At 39.3% G+C, this 8,452-nt stretch overlaps 1 pseudogene; it reads left to right on the forward strand.

The window, feature by feature from the left end:
- The first annotated feature begins 4,081 nt into the window (after positions 1-4,081).
- On the forward strand, positions 4,082-7,858 carry LOC118818254 (annotated as a pseudogene).
- Positions 7,859-8,452: the final 594 nt, after the last annotated feature.

Here is an 8,452-nt window from a genome sequence, read left to right on the forward strand (position 1 = left end):
AATTCATAAAAACAAACTAAGGTCGGCGCTACAACAAGGACAACTGTTACATACCATACTCACACTCACTGGTGTCATTGTCTTTATAATGTACAGCTAACTTCAAATGCCAGCTTAAAAGATGGCCATGTGAAATTTTACTTTTTTGACAGTAAGGACAATCAAGAGCCCCCCTCAGTGAAAGCAGGTCCTGTTTTAAATTAAACATATAGACTCTGTCTGAATATCCCAAAGAGACAATTAAATTCAGGCTTTGTTATAGAAGATCCTCCTCACTGAACATTAAACATATGGTAACATTTTTCCAAAAAGCTTCTGTAAGAACTGACAATTAAATACAATGCTTTTAAAGGGGGCAAAGGCAGGGATTTAGCCAGGGTAATATGTGCTATCAACTGTACTATACAAGCACATTTGTTTTGGGTCAGGTTTGTCACTAGAACATAGACAATTACGGACATTTGTCACACTTACAGAGTGTCATTCTTACTGATTCTATGAACAACCCAGTGTCATTGTTACTGATTCTGTCAAACAACCCAAAATTTACATTTTAAACCTCTCCCACTCTTTATTATTATTATTATTATTATTATTATCATTATTATTATTATTATTATTATTTTATTTATTTTTTTTTAATGAAATCACTCAAGGTACAAATAATGGATATGAGAATACTATTGTACTGTAGCGGTACAATAGTAATGAAGCTTATACTAAACATTTAGTCACAATCCAAATAACCCAAAGTGTCCTTTTTGTGACTGTGGTTGTATAAAAGGCATTCAAACTATCTCTAAATTCCAGCCTGATTACAGCCTAAAGCATATTATTCAGCGACTACACATAAAACTAGGCAAGCTGGTTGATGAATTCTGAAGCTTACGTATGTAGTAGATGTTTGGACGTGCTTGGCCATTAAAGAGGTTGAAGCCAATCAAAACATATGTTTCTTGAGAAAAAAAGTGCAATGTTCTCTTTAGTTTGGACACCTACTGGTGACCTAGCGACTTCCGGTGTTAAAAGTGAGGCCTATAATTTATGAGTATAATAGATATATTATTATTCTTTCATCCATCTCCATCCTTTATTCCACTCCAACAAAGGTTACTTGTTAGGAACACTTATAAAATACGTATCTAAATGAAGAGTATAAACTCGGTCAGCTATTGTTCACTGAAGACATTACTGCCACCTGCTGTAAAACAGCAGCTTGGATAGTACCACAGGAGCTGTGTGTGTGTGTGAAAACAATTTTTAAAAGATTTTGCATGAAATTATTCAGATTCAGAAAATTTTAAATTGCACAAGCCAAAAAGGCCTGAAGTTGTAGGCCTACTGTAAGTACCTTGTAGGAACAGCTGGTGTATAACAGTTGATAGATTGCTAGAATCCTTGGTCATAACACTCCAAAGTAATTAAAAAATCAGAAATGACCAACCTTATCAAAAATTGCATATTTTAATTCACAAATTTTAAAAGCTCTTATATTTACATCTGAACATTTGGGCTAAAAAAGAGACTCTTTCAATGTCAAAGAATATCTCCTGGAATTAGTGTATTCATGAGTAAATTCATATGTTCAGTTTTGCCATCTGGCCCCCCCAGTGGTTCGTTGGCACATATTATGGAAATGGTTGGCACAATGTTAAAAAGCTTATTTAAAAGAACAAAGCACACAGAATATACACAGAAAAAATCTGAACATTTAATTTGAACTAAATCACAAATATAATTATTTGATAGCAACCTAATATTAATTCATAATCAATTGAATGTTAGGAATGATTCATTTATTTATATCATTGGCTTATATTGAAGAAGAATAATAAAAACAACAGCAAGAAAAATAAAATTGTTTCTTCCCTTCATTAGTCTTTATTAAAGCATAACAATTAATTATATGCAATATTGTTGAGGAAATGAAACCTTATATGTTTATACATAAATATCTTGTAACCCTATTACAGGCTGATGTGCCAACCAACTCCAAAATCCATGTGCCAACCAACTCCACCCATACAACTACACTCTGCATTGAAATTACGTTATTTAACTAGTATTATTGGCTTTTAAATCATGTATCAAAATGTAGATGGTTTCATTTCTCTGAACTAAAATGTATGCATTTCCAATCTCATGTTGGAAGAATTCCATTTTGGTTTTAACACAGAGAAAGTTATCTCCACTTTAACAGATGTAACCTTGAGAGCTCTTGACAATATGGATTAATAGGTCAAGAGGGCATTCAATTTTCTGTCACTTTTTTTGTGATAGTTTCCCCAACTGACTCACTTATGAACAGCACGAGGTGCTATTTTCACAACTTGGTCACATGTTATAAGCAGACATCTGCCACTCCTGAGTAGCACATACCAGTGGCTCTTACTTCAGTAAAAGGCTAGTACCTCCTGACCAGCACATGTGAGTTATTTTTGCTTCTAGATGGCAAAGAGAGACGGGTTTGGCAAAATTCCCAAATCACTTTGGCCCAAATTGTGATCATCATTGAGATCTTCGTAAAGTTCTAACAAAGCAATGTTTTTGAAAACTGTTACTAGAATCAAGGATCAGTAAATAACCAAAAACATGTATCAACAAAAAAAAATGGAAACAAGAACACAAGCAGACTTTCCCTATGTGTGTAAGACATACAATGATATATCAGCTTGACATATGGAGCCCTGCTTGTGACATCCCAAATAAATGAAAATGATGCATGGCCATGCTGCATTATGGCATGGGAATGAGATCATGCCTTATAAGCTGTGGTCAAGGCTTAATTATCCCATTCCCAAGCCTTACTAAGTCATGGCCACGCATTAGGATCTCAACCTCATGCCTTACTAAGTTGGGCCACGACTTAATTGTTTCATTCCCACACCGTGTTAAGTTGTGGCCACTCATTATTTTAATTATACAGGATTTCTCCAGCAGGGCTCCATATTGACAACATCAGGATTTAGCATTAATACCACATATTTCAAATGACACAACACCTGTTACAGCAGTCTTCATAGCCAATAGTGAAGCTACGTGTCAGTGGCTGGAATAGGTGATGCACAGAGTCACTGCTTTACTTGCAAAAGCTGTTGGAACCTGTCTGTTTTGAGTGGCATGCACCGTTTCTGTGTGGCAGGTACCACTGATGAGTGCCACTAACCTAGCGGCATGAGCGGCAAGTGCCATTCCTTATCTAATATTGATGGCAGGTGCCACTCGCTAAGTGGCACATACCAGTACGTGCTATTTCCAAATGCTTCCAGATGCCAATCATGGACTAAACCCCTGCATGCTCCAAATGGAACTGTTTATTGAGATAACCCAGTGTAAATGCTTCAAAGCTCTTTATATTGCACTGAATTTACATTCTGCTAATTGCCTACTAAAAGTATCTTATTGTACCAAAATCCTAAACTTAACCTCGATCCATAATCTACACGTAACATTCTCTATCGTTCTCAGCCGAAATCAGTTACTACCACTAACCCTTGAGTGAAATTAGTGTGAATTTCTATGGTCAAAACAAGTGGTCAAGCAGTTGCGCTGGACTCCATACAGCTGGCTGTGGGAGTGGTGTTTAATGTCTAAATCACGGACAACTGAGACCCGCCAGTGTTTTGCGTAACCTTAACCTTTTGCACGGAAATGACGAAGGACATTTGTGCCAAATTACAGCATGATCTCCTTTATCCGCACACTGAACTTGGAATGAAGCCCAGAGTGCTGTTTTCAATACACTATAATACACAACAACAGAGGCAGACAACTACAAAAGTGATGTCAATCATTGCAATTAATATTCAAGTCATAACCACGCCTACTCAGTCTGAGCTCACACCCACAACGCATCATGACGATGTGTGTATTTAAAGGCAGCCAACTTTGTTTTCAGAGAGCTGAGAACTGGCAGGATACCATGCAGCTCACTTCAATTTCAATGTTTGTATCAGTGCTGTGGATAACCGGGCTCAGTCCAGCAGCTTGGCCAGCTGACCCAGTCGGCTGCAGGCTGTGGGTTGAGCCTCAGATGCCTGATCTTTATATGAATGGAGATTTTATAATCGGAGGACTTTTCTCCATTCATTACTACATGAGATCAGAACAGAACACCTACACCAGACAGCCACTCCAGCCACAGTGCTCTGGGAGGTCTGTCTGTGAGTGTGTAGTGAAGTGCTGCAAAGAGCATGATAGAGAAAATATAAAAATCAAATTTTCATTCTTTTGCAAATTTGTGCTAATATTTGCGTTAACGTCTGATAGTATAAGGAAATACAAACTCTAATTGTGAGTATTTTTATATATGTTTTTCTATACAGTATGAGTGTCGGTGAGCTGAGCACGGCTCGTGTCATGGAGTTCGCCATCCACGAGATCAACAACAGAACAGATCTCCTGCCGGCAATCACGTTAGGATACCAGATACACGACTCGTGCGGTGCAGTGCCGATGTCAATTAAAGTTGCTCTTCAGTTTGCTAACGGCATGGAACCATTTATCAATGAAACTGGTTCCTGTTCAAAATCTGCAGCCGCCGCTGTTCCTGCTCTCGTGGGAGAGTCTTCATCCACGCCCTCCATCAGCATGGCCAGAATACTGGGTCTCTTTGGAATTCCACAGGTGATTGTAGGCTAGTACCACACTAACCGGTGCAGAAATGTATAAATGCTTGGTAAACAATGAGGAACAATATACTATCTTATGAATGACTCCGGAATTCTATCAGACGTCTCAAATAACGCTTTATAATTTTCTTTTCTATACTAAATAATAGGTGAGTCAATCCGCAACCTGCGCATGTCTGAGCGATAAGCGTCAGTATCCTGCCTTCTTCAGGACCGTGCCTAGTGACCATTACCAAGCGGCCGCACTAGCAAAATTAGTCAAGTATTTTGGTTGGACATGGATTGGGGCAGTGCGCAGCGACACAGACTATGGTAATAATGGAATGGCGTCGTTTCTAAAGGCCGCGCAGGAGGAGGGCATCTGTGTGGAGTACTCCGAGTCCTACTACAGAACACAACCGCGCAGTAAACTGGAGAGAGTGGCAAACGTCATCCGCAGATCAACAGCCCGGGTAATAGTAGCGTTTCTTCAAATAGGCGAAATGAAATTTCTGTTAGAAGAGCTGACAAGACAGCCGCCGCCTCCCCTTCAGTGGATCGGCAGCGAAGCGTGGATCATACAATCTGAATTTCTGCGCTTTAACATGTGCGCTGGGGCGATAGGATTTGGGATCCCCCGCTCAGAGATTCCAGGTTTTCGTGAGTTTCTTCTGGATCTCTCTCCAGAACAAGCACTGAAATCACCTCTGCTAACGGAGTTTTGGGAGAGCTCGTTCAGCTGTAGCTTAAAAGGCTCCTCAGGGGGCGCGCAGGAATGTGACGGCAGTGAGGATATCCGCGCGCTGCAGAACCCATATACAGACACGTCGGAGCTGCGCGAAGCTAACATGCTGTACAAAGCTACGTATGCTATAGCGCATGCCATCCACGGTGTTATCTGTAATGATACGCAGTGCGACAAAAGCGCTAAATTCACACCATGGCAGGTATAAAACTGCTACTTTTAGAAACAGTCCACTAGCTTACCTCATATTTTACATAAACATGATTTTATTGTGAAAATTGCATACTGATACATGTATGTTATGTAGAGTATTTGAGCAATTGTTCCATTTGTCTTCTGGTATTTTAGCCCAATCAGAAATATAAAACAGATTTTACTGACCGTTGACATCCCATATTAAGTGCTTCGGCATATCCCTCCAAAAAGTCATTTAAAAAGACTTTTCCCCCTTAATGACATGTTGTGTTTTTGATTCACCGACAAATATTTTGTAATTAGTTTTATTATAAGAAATCATTCTATACCATTACAGACATTTTAACATAAGAAAAATGAGAATGGAATGATTAAATGCATTTTTACAATTAAACAGATACGGCGAAATTGCAACATCTTAAAAAGAATAAATAAAAACAACATCTGTGAAGTTACGGCTGTGACGCCCTAATTATCGCGGACAACATAACTGAAAATCACTAAAATATATGTTAGAAAACAAGTATGATTATAGTTTCTCAGTGGTCAATTTAAGAATAGAACAAAGAATAAATATAAACGACTTTTAAGGGCTTTATTTTAATTTTCACCGCATTTTGTTGAGTTTCAAAGTTGTGAGACACCTTTTGCCATCGCCATTGTATATTAGCCCAAATAATCATAGTCACAATAAATCCCTATGTCAGCACTCCTCAATCATAAATTATTATTTCAAGTAATGCCTTAAAATAATTGATTGTAGTTCATAGTTCAAAATCACAGTCCCGTTCACAGTTTCTTCTAATTATTTGTTCCACTGCAGATACTCGACCAGCTCAAGAGAGTGAACTTCACTACAAACAATGGCTATCAGGTCTCGTTTGATTCCAATGGTGATCCTGTGGCCGTCTATGAGCTCATAAACTGGCAGGTTAAGAAAGACGGCACAATGAGCTTCGTCACAGTGGGCCAGTATGACTCATCCAAACCAAGAGGCCAGGAGTTCAGTATGAGCAGAGCTATCAGCTGGATGGAGGGACAGACCGAGGTACTGCCTGTTGTCTCTTACCATATACTGTAAAGAAGTCTTAAAAAATTTCAAGCAACAAATTACACCCCCCCCCCACCCCCCACCCACACACACACAACATTCATCTAATATTTAACTCACCCACTCAATCATCACGGATATGTTTTTACCTCTTATGATTTAATGATCATTTAATAAATACACAAATAAACAAAAGGAAGAAATCACTTTACTACAAATGTTGAAAATATTTTATGATTTTGCAACTTGAATTTCTTAAATTTCAAGTTAGGGGTTAACAGTACTGACCAAGAAAAACATTCACCTGAGCAAAGCTTTTTGACTATCAGACTTTTTCTGAATATAATTTCTGTTTGTCTAATGTCTTCAGGTGCCAAGATCTGTGTGCAGTGAGAGCTGTCCTCCAGGAACCAGGAAGGCTGTGCAGAAAGGAAAGCCAGTCTGCTGCTATGACTGTATACCATGTGCAGAAGGAGAGATCAGTAACAAGACAGGTTGTGTATCATACACAGCCCTAATTTATTATTATTTTTCTCAATCTCTTGCTGTTCTTTTTAATGTACAGTTCTAAATATGTTTTTCTAATATTTAAGACTCTTTGAACTGTATTCGCTGCCTCTCCGAGTTCTGGCCCAACACCCAGCAAGACAGCTGCCTCCCCAAGCCTGTAGAGTTCCTGTCCTGGGATGACACTCTGAGCACCATCCTGACAGTGTTTTCCATCGCTGGTGCCTTCATAGCTGTATGTGTGGCTGCTGTTTTCTACAAACACAGAACTTCTCCCATCGTCCGAGCCAACAACTCAGAGCTGAGCTTCCTGCTGCTCTTCTCATTGGCGTTCTGTTTCCTCTGCTCACTGACTTTCATTGGTCAGCCCTCTGAGTGGTCCTGTATGCTGCGTCACACAGCGTTTGGGATCACCTTCGTCCTCTGCATCTCCTGTGTTCTGGGGAAAACAATAGTCGTGTTAATGGCCTTCAGAGCTACACTTCCAGGCAGTAATGCCATGAAATGGTTTGGGCCTCCACAGCAGAGACTCAGTGTTCTCACCTTCACTCTCATACAGGTCCTTATTTGTGTTCTTTGGTTGACAATATCTCCTCCTCTCCCCTTCAAAAATCTAAAGCAATACAAGGAAAGGATAATACTGGAATGTGGATTAGGTTCAGCCATATGTTTCTGGGCTGTACTGGGTTATATAGGATTTCTGGCTCTTTTGTGTTTTATTTTGGCTTTTCTAGCTCGGAAGCTGCCTGATAATTTTAATGAAGCCAAGTTCATCACATTCAGCATGCTCATATTCTGTGCAGTCTGGGTTACCTTTATCCCAGCTTATGTCAGCTCTCCTGGAAAGTTCACTGTAGCTGTAGAGATATTTGCTATTCTGGCTTCAAGCTATGGCTTATTTATTTGCATTTTTGCTCCCAAGTGTTTCATAATCATGTTTAGGCCTCAGCAGAATACCAAGAAACACCTTATGGGTAAAGTGCCATCCAAAGCTCTTTGAAGATCTCGCATAAGTTCAGCAAACCATTACTTCAAGCATCCAACGTTGTGTACTATGGGACTGCCATACCTAAATAGGGAACAGCCTTATTCCCTATTAGGGAACAGATGAAGCACTTGTGATTGGTTAAATTGTGTAACAGTTCTATTTAGACAGCCCCTTTAAATGCTTCATACTCATTTTGCATTTGACCTACATTCCACTAAATATCTATTAAATTTAACAACCTTGACCTAACCCAAACAATAAGCTGAACCTTATCCCCAAAACCTAACCTAAACCAAAGCCTAAACCTGGCTTTTATACTAATCCTAACATCGCTGATACACTAGATTAACTAAAGT

The sequence above is a fragment of the Colossoma macropomum genome, unplaced genomic scaffold, assembly GCF_904425465.1.
Source record: "Colossoma macropomum unplaced genomic scaffold, Colossoma_macropomum, whole genome shotgun sequence".
In the NCBI taxonomy this organism is placed as follows: domain Eukaryota; kingdom Metazoa; phylum Chordata; class Actinopteri; order Characiformes; family Serrasalmidae; genus Colossoma; species Colossoma macropomum.